General features: G+C 37.2%; 1 long non-coding RNA gene across 1 annotated transcript; it reads right to left on the bottom strand.

Moving 5' to 3' along the window:
- Positions 1–534: 534 nt before the first annotated feature.
- On the bottom strand, positions 535–3821 carry LOC135153751 (uncharacterized). Its single transcript, XR_010293255.1, has 3 exons — positions 3263–3821; positions 2887–2965; positions 535–581 (listed from the first exon to the last, which is right to left on the bottom strand). It is a non-coding gene; the product is annotated as an uncharacterized LOC135153751 (long non-coding RNA).
- Positions 3822–6000: the final 2179 nt, after the last annotated feature.

Below are 6000 nucleotides of genomic sequence, written 5' to 3'. Positions count from 1 at the left end.
ATGTGTTTTATATACTGCATGCATAGATCTACATGTAGATTCCCCACAGGCAGGGTGGTTGCAGTGAACAAGTGATAATGTAAAGTAATTGAGCCGACTAACAAAATGAGTAAATCTTTTACTTAGACCAAGGCCATTTTACCACGGCTGCCATATACATTTGCATTCATTCTGTTCGCCTGTGGTATTTTAAACATGCTGTAAGTGGAGCAAAAGGGCATAAAAAAGACAAAAAACAATCATGATCGGGTTCTTCCAAAATAATGCGCTTTAAGTATGTATCCCGTGGTACGAATGAATCCAAGGCCGTAACGTTCTTTTGAAAAGGGAGCATTATTCAACAGACCCTGTTTATCGGATGACATCACAAAAGAACATTGATGTACTTTTTATTTGCATTTACTTTCTTGCTGTGGGTCTCCGTTGCCGCGACCGGTCATCATATAGTCCTTATGCCAACTATATAGCGCCTTGTCCAGCGAGCAACCAGCTTGAGTATTCTTTTTAATTAACTACATAGAAGACAAACACTTACCAGTATCGGTTTGTAAGGCCCTCTGAGCTTCTCTCTTCTCAGTACACTATAAAGATGTCAGATGTGCAAGTGTTATTTGCAAGTAACAGAAGTCTGGCTTATAAGACGAAATCACTCTACTTTTTGAAAGAAGTTTTAGACGGTGTCGTTTGGCCTCTATAGCTGGAGCCCTCCAGAATTGATTGTGGGTAATATGGCATCATTCGATTTGTGATAGAGGAGGCACAGTCACTCTCGGACACCGAAATAATTCAAGTATTGTTCTCAGGTTCAGAAAGAATGTTAACAAAAGAAATCTGTCCATTTTGTGATTTTGTGCACATTAGAATGCCGTTTAATATACGTAGATTCACTATAAAGCTTTGAGGAATCATGTATGCCCGGATGTATGCGCTCTTGGCTATAGCGTGCTTAGTGACAATGATAAATTAACTACTATACATATACTTGGAATCCATAGTATGCATGCACTACCCTATTGCTATGTTGGATAATGCTTGGACTGGCCTGTAAGCTACCAGAAACAGTGTTTAGGTCATATAAGGATGGTTATCTTGACCTACATTTTTCATCGAACGAAAATGATTTGTTTGGTTGTTGGTGTGATAATTAATTGATTTTAAGTACTTAACCATAACAAGTCATGTTTACTACAGTCTATATTTTGTTTGCATTTCCCAATATACACGTGTATAATAAACTGGGTTAAAAAAAAGCTGTTTCTATCAAACTTTACACTTGCCCCCCCCCCCCCCCCCCGAAATTCCCCGTAAGGAAAAAATGTCCTTTTCACAAATTTTCAGCTCGCGCTTCGCACTCACATTATTTAATTGGTGAGATATTTTTCCTATTCATGAGTCACTAAATGCTGTCTTTCACAGGTTCCTTTTCTGGTCAATTTGTCAGAAATTTTAGCTCGTCTTTTTTTCGTGATTACAAAAACTGCTCGGAATGTTTACTTTTCATGTCTTATCACATGAAATGTCCAAAAGCTTGAGCTCGTGGTTCGCGCTCGCAACACCTCACAAGGATGCCCTTATAACAATTATCAGCGCCACAATTGACCAAAGAGCGAGTTTTACGACTTCAGATTTGATTTTTTTATTCCAAACCGCTCGCACGCGGAAATAAGAAACCGAAATATATATCTTATCAATCAGAAATCACTTTAATTTTTTTTTTGCTCAACTTAATTACTACAATACACACAGGTTCTTCCTCTCTTGGCTTTGCCCCCCCCCCACAAACGAAAGTACGTTCCGCCGCCCCTGATTATTATTATTAGTAGTAGTAGTAGTAGTAGTATTAGCAGAAGTAGTAGTAGTAGTAGTAATAGTAGAAGTAGTAGTCGTAGTAGTAGTAGTAGTAGTAGTAGTAGTAATAGAAGTAGTAGTATAGTAGTAGTAGTAGTAGTAGTAGTAGTTGTAGTAGTAGTAGTAGTAGTAGTAGTAGTAGTAGTAGTAGTAGAAGTAGTAGTAATAGTAGTAGTAGTAGGGGTAGAAGAAGAAGAAGTTGTAGTAGTAGTAGTAATAGTAGTAGTAGTAGTAGTAGTAGTAGTAGTAGTAGTAGTAGTAGTAGTAGTAGTAGTAGTATAGTAGTAGTAGTAGTAGTAGTAGTATAGTAGTAGTGGTGGCGGTATTATACATTTGTGAAAAAGATTTAAGAAAGGATAACTATTCTTAGCAAGGAATTTTTTGGCAGATGATTTAGGTGGGCGAAAAACAAGACGTAACAAAATGAAATCGTGATCTTTATCAAAAAGAAACTTGGCAGTGATCTGAGATGGAGATTTTCCATATAAGATTGATCAGAATTGATTTAAAATACATTGTACTTTAGAGGACTTCTTACTCCCCGAATTAGGTTGGTATACACATTATGTTCCCCATGCAATCAATTATATCATACATATAACATAAAAAGCATTAATCACAGAAACAAAATAAAAGTATGATATTTATTTTGACCTACAACCACAAGCCACTTCCATCTTAATATCATATTCGAAGAAAGTTCAATGGACTCATTTCAGTCATTTCATTGAGACCAAATTACAACATGTATTCCACGGAGTAGAAAAGGAAATTTCAATTTGAAATATTGATATCATCTGTGCAAGTATTTAACAGATTGACATAAGCATCGGAATGCAGTGTGTATTCATCCTGTCTAATATAGATCTGTACTAGAACTAATATACTGTAGATCTGTAACAGTTCCCCCACAATGTGTTCTCAGTTTGGAGCACAATTTGAAATACTCGCTCCATCCCTTATTGTTAGGCACTATGCATCATACGTACCAGATGGTTTGTACGTAATATATATATTTGAAAAAATATATCAGCTTACTTGTAATGCGCCACATCGACCTCCGTATTCGTTTCATGGTTCAAATAATATACTGTTCCCGTACAGATGTAGCATGACCCTGTAAAAAAATGAAGAAGAAAAAAATCATGCTATCATCAATCAACCAGCAATTGCAATAAGCAAAGACTAATCCATCAAAAATGTTACAATTGATAGCAATTTGTACGCAAGAGACTCCATAATAGTGAATTGATTATATTCTTCTTCGGGTTCATCTGCCTCCTTCTAGATCGAAGATTCATGCATGTATATATGATAATACAAGCATATCATGTTGATATCATGTGTTATGATAGTTTATTTGTATGGTATTTATACACTGAACGCAGAAATATATAACACTAAGCCTACATACCATTACCAGGAAGCAATTGGGAAATTAATTATTCATTCTACCCAATATATAGAGCCTATAGACTCCATCCTTCATTGGAATATCGTAATCCAGTGGTCCATGGCACTGATATTGCTAGGTTCTCCGTTCGATCATCTATGGTCTATAAGTAAGTTTTTAATCCACTCTTCTCCATTTGAGGTGTAATGCAGTGCACAGACGACGGTTTATAGTCACAGCAGTTTTAGTTCATGGGACTAAACTTGCTAAAAGGGGCTATTGAACAGGATCTTCACGCTCAGGTTAGTAGGAAGAATGGGGGCTTTTCGAGTGATCTGTTAGGTTTGTATGGATTAGCTAATCGGCGTAAACACAGCAAAAATCTCAGTTTTCCTGGTCAGAGGCTTCCCCTGTATCATGAAATGGAGCTTGTTGAAAGAGACAGTAAGTTCAGAATTGAAAAAAAATCGGACGAGCACTGTTATTCATTACATAAAGGTAAGTTATTCCAAGTCACTCAGACTTCGGGATAAATTAATTTCTCATATTTGATTTGAATAATGTGACTCTCAAAAAATATTGCGTGATATCGAGACAGGCGTTCTTGTTTATTTGAATCCCGGGATTTGAATAAACTGACTCTCAAAGAGTATTGCGTGATGTCGTCCCGGGGTTCGTTCGCCGTGTGAGCGTGAAGCAGGTTGCTTAATTAACCTATACCTGGCGATATCAGTCATAGCACCCTACTTTATTGCAAGTTTGGTCTTCGGTGCTCGATGTGTCTGGGGAAAAAAATCCACACTTGCAGTTTGTTTCATTGGGATGAAATCATAAGAAAATAAAGGGAAGATTTTTACTGCCCACAATAATGTGTCACGGCTATATTTTGCAGATATAGTGTGCTATGTTATTAATTGCTTTGTGTTGTTGAATTACATTCGTTCATCTCCATAGCATGTATTGTCATTTAAATCTAACAAGAACAATAATTGATTCGGACTTTGGAAAAGTTAAGAAATAAAAGTAATTCAACCATGCAGAACAAAATAAAGAGATTAATATGATGAAGATGCTCAACTCTCAATTTGGTTTAGTTCTTTGTGGGGGAGGGGAGGGGCCAACTCTCTGAATCCACACGTGTTCAACAACTTAAGAAATGCACCCTAAATGGTGTGATCGAATCCTGGGGATAACTAGAGTTATGCCTACCCTAAATGTTGAAATCAGTGCATGACAAAAGCAGGGAGAAACGACAACTTCGTGACGTGAACTTTTAAATCCACCCGCGTACTTCCAACCCTCACTGGCGTGATCAAGGAAACAAGTGAATTCCATTCGTAAAAGACGTAAATAGGGACATCGACTAATCCCAAACAAAGGGTCTTTGTTAAAAGGCTCAAAGAAAACATTTTATAAGACTTTTTTTTCTGGAATGAACAAAAGTGTCCCTACATGTGATTAGAGGTGCCGTGGCCGAGTGGTCTAAGGCGCCTGACTAGACATTTGAAAGACCGGGTTCGATCCCCAGCCAGCGCCCGTGAGCAAGGCATTTAATCGAAAGCAGTGGCGTATCTACGGGGGTGGGGGCACGGGGCATGTGCACTGGGCGCCAGAAAGGAAAACAAAAAATGGAGAGAAAAGGCAAATGAATAAAGGCACAGGAAGTGATTACCACTGAAGGGCGATTCCATGCTAGAAAAATCAGCCATTTTCACCACATTTGCTGTCCAAACAAACGAGGAACTTCAATTTGTTTTGTGGTAATATTAAGAACTAACAAAAATAATTACGTAGCATGTCCATGGGTGAATTAGAGTTGAAACGTTGCGTGCCGTAAAGGACATTTCTGAGTCCCGGATGACACACATTTTCACCTTTAATTCAATCGTAATCAAACATTTTTTGTTGGTTATCAGTTTTTTTCACATGACTACCCACTATAACTTTACCGCTGACAAAAAAATATTATTGCTCAAGTATTCAGCTAAGCCGAAGACTAGATAGTGTTGTCGAAATGTCCCTTACGAAACGTATGTAATCGCCCTGAGGCCCCTGAAGGTGATTAATACTCCCGTCCTATGCTATTACCATGGCAATGCAATTCCAAACACATTTAGAAAATGAATCTTGCATGTCTTCACCCAGGGATGAATACTCGTGCCAACTTTGGTTAGTGATATACTTATTTTCTTCAAAAAATCCAAATATTGGGTAAAATTTTTACCATCACGAGGGTAATTCTATGTCCAACTAATATGGGGCAGTATATTGTCCAGTAAGGTTAGAATGGGCAAAATTTTCATCACACTGGATAAATAAATATGCCCGATGTTGGTTGGACACTTAATTACCCTTATGGAACACTTTTACCCAATATTTTTTAGAGTGAACCCTTAAAAAATTCCTTTTTCAAATGCAAATATTAAAATTTTTCACCTTTAGCTCTGGGTTTGCATTGTGTTATTCTTTATTAATTTTTTAAAACAGTTCTGAAATGCATATTTTGAAGGTTTAATTATAAAAGCTTTTCATCACGCGCTATAGGGAAATACAAATGCTCTTCATTAATTTTACAAACAATCATTAAAATGTCCCTTTTAGGTGATATATATATATATATATAATCGGCTCGCACTTCGCGCTCTCATTACGCCGATGAGATACGTATCCTTGTCATGAATTCATACAAATAGTCCTAAAATTCCCCCCTTTCAGGTAAATATATAAAAGATTTCAGCTCACCCCTCGTGCTTGCATTA

Source organism: Lytechinus pictus, chromosome 3 (assembly GCF_037042905.1).
Source record: "Lytechinus pictus isolate F3 Inbred chromosome 3, Lp3.0, whole genome shotgun sequence".
Lineage (NCBI taxonomy): Eukaryota > Metazoa > Echinodermata > Echinoidea > Temnopleuroida > Toxopneustidae > Lytechinus > Lytechinus pictus.
Note: the sequence above shows the minus strand (reverse complement) of the source record. Positions and strands in the feature narration are given on the sequence as shown.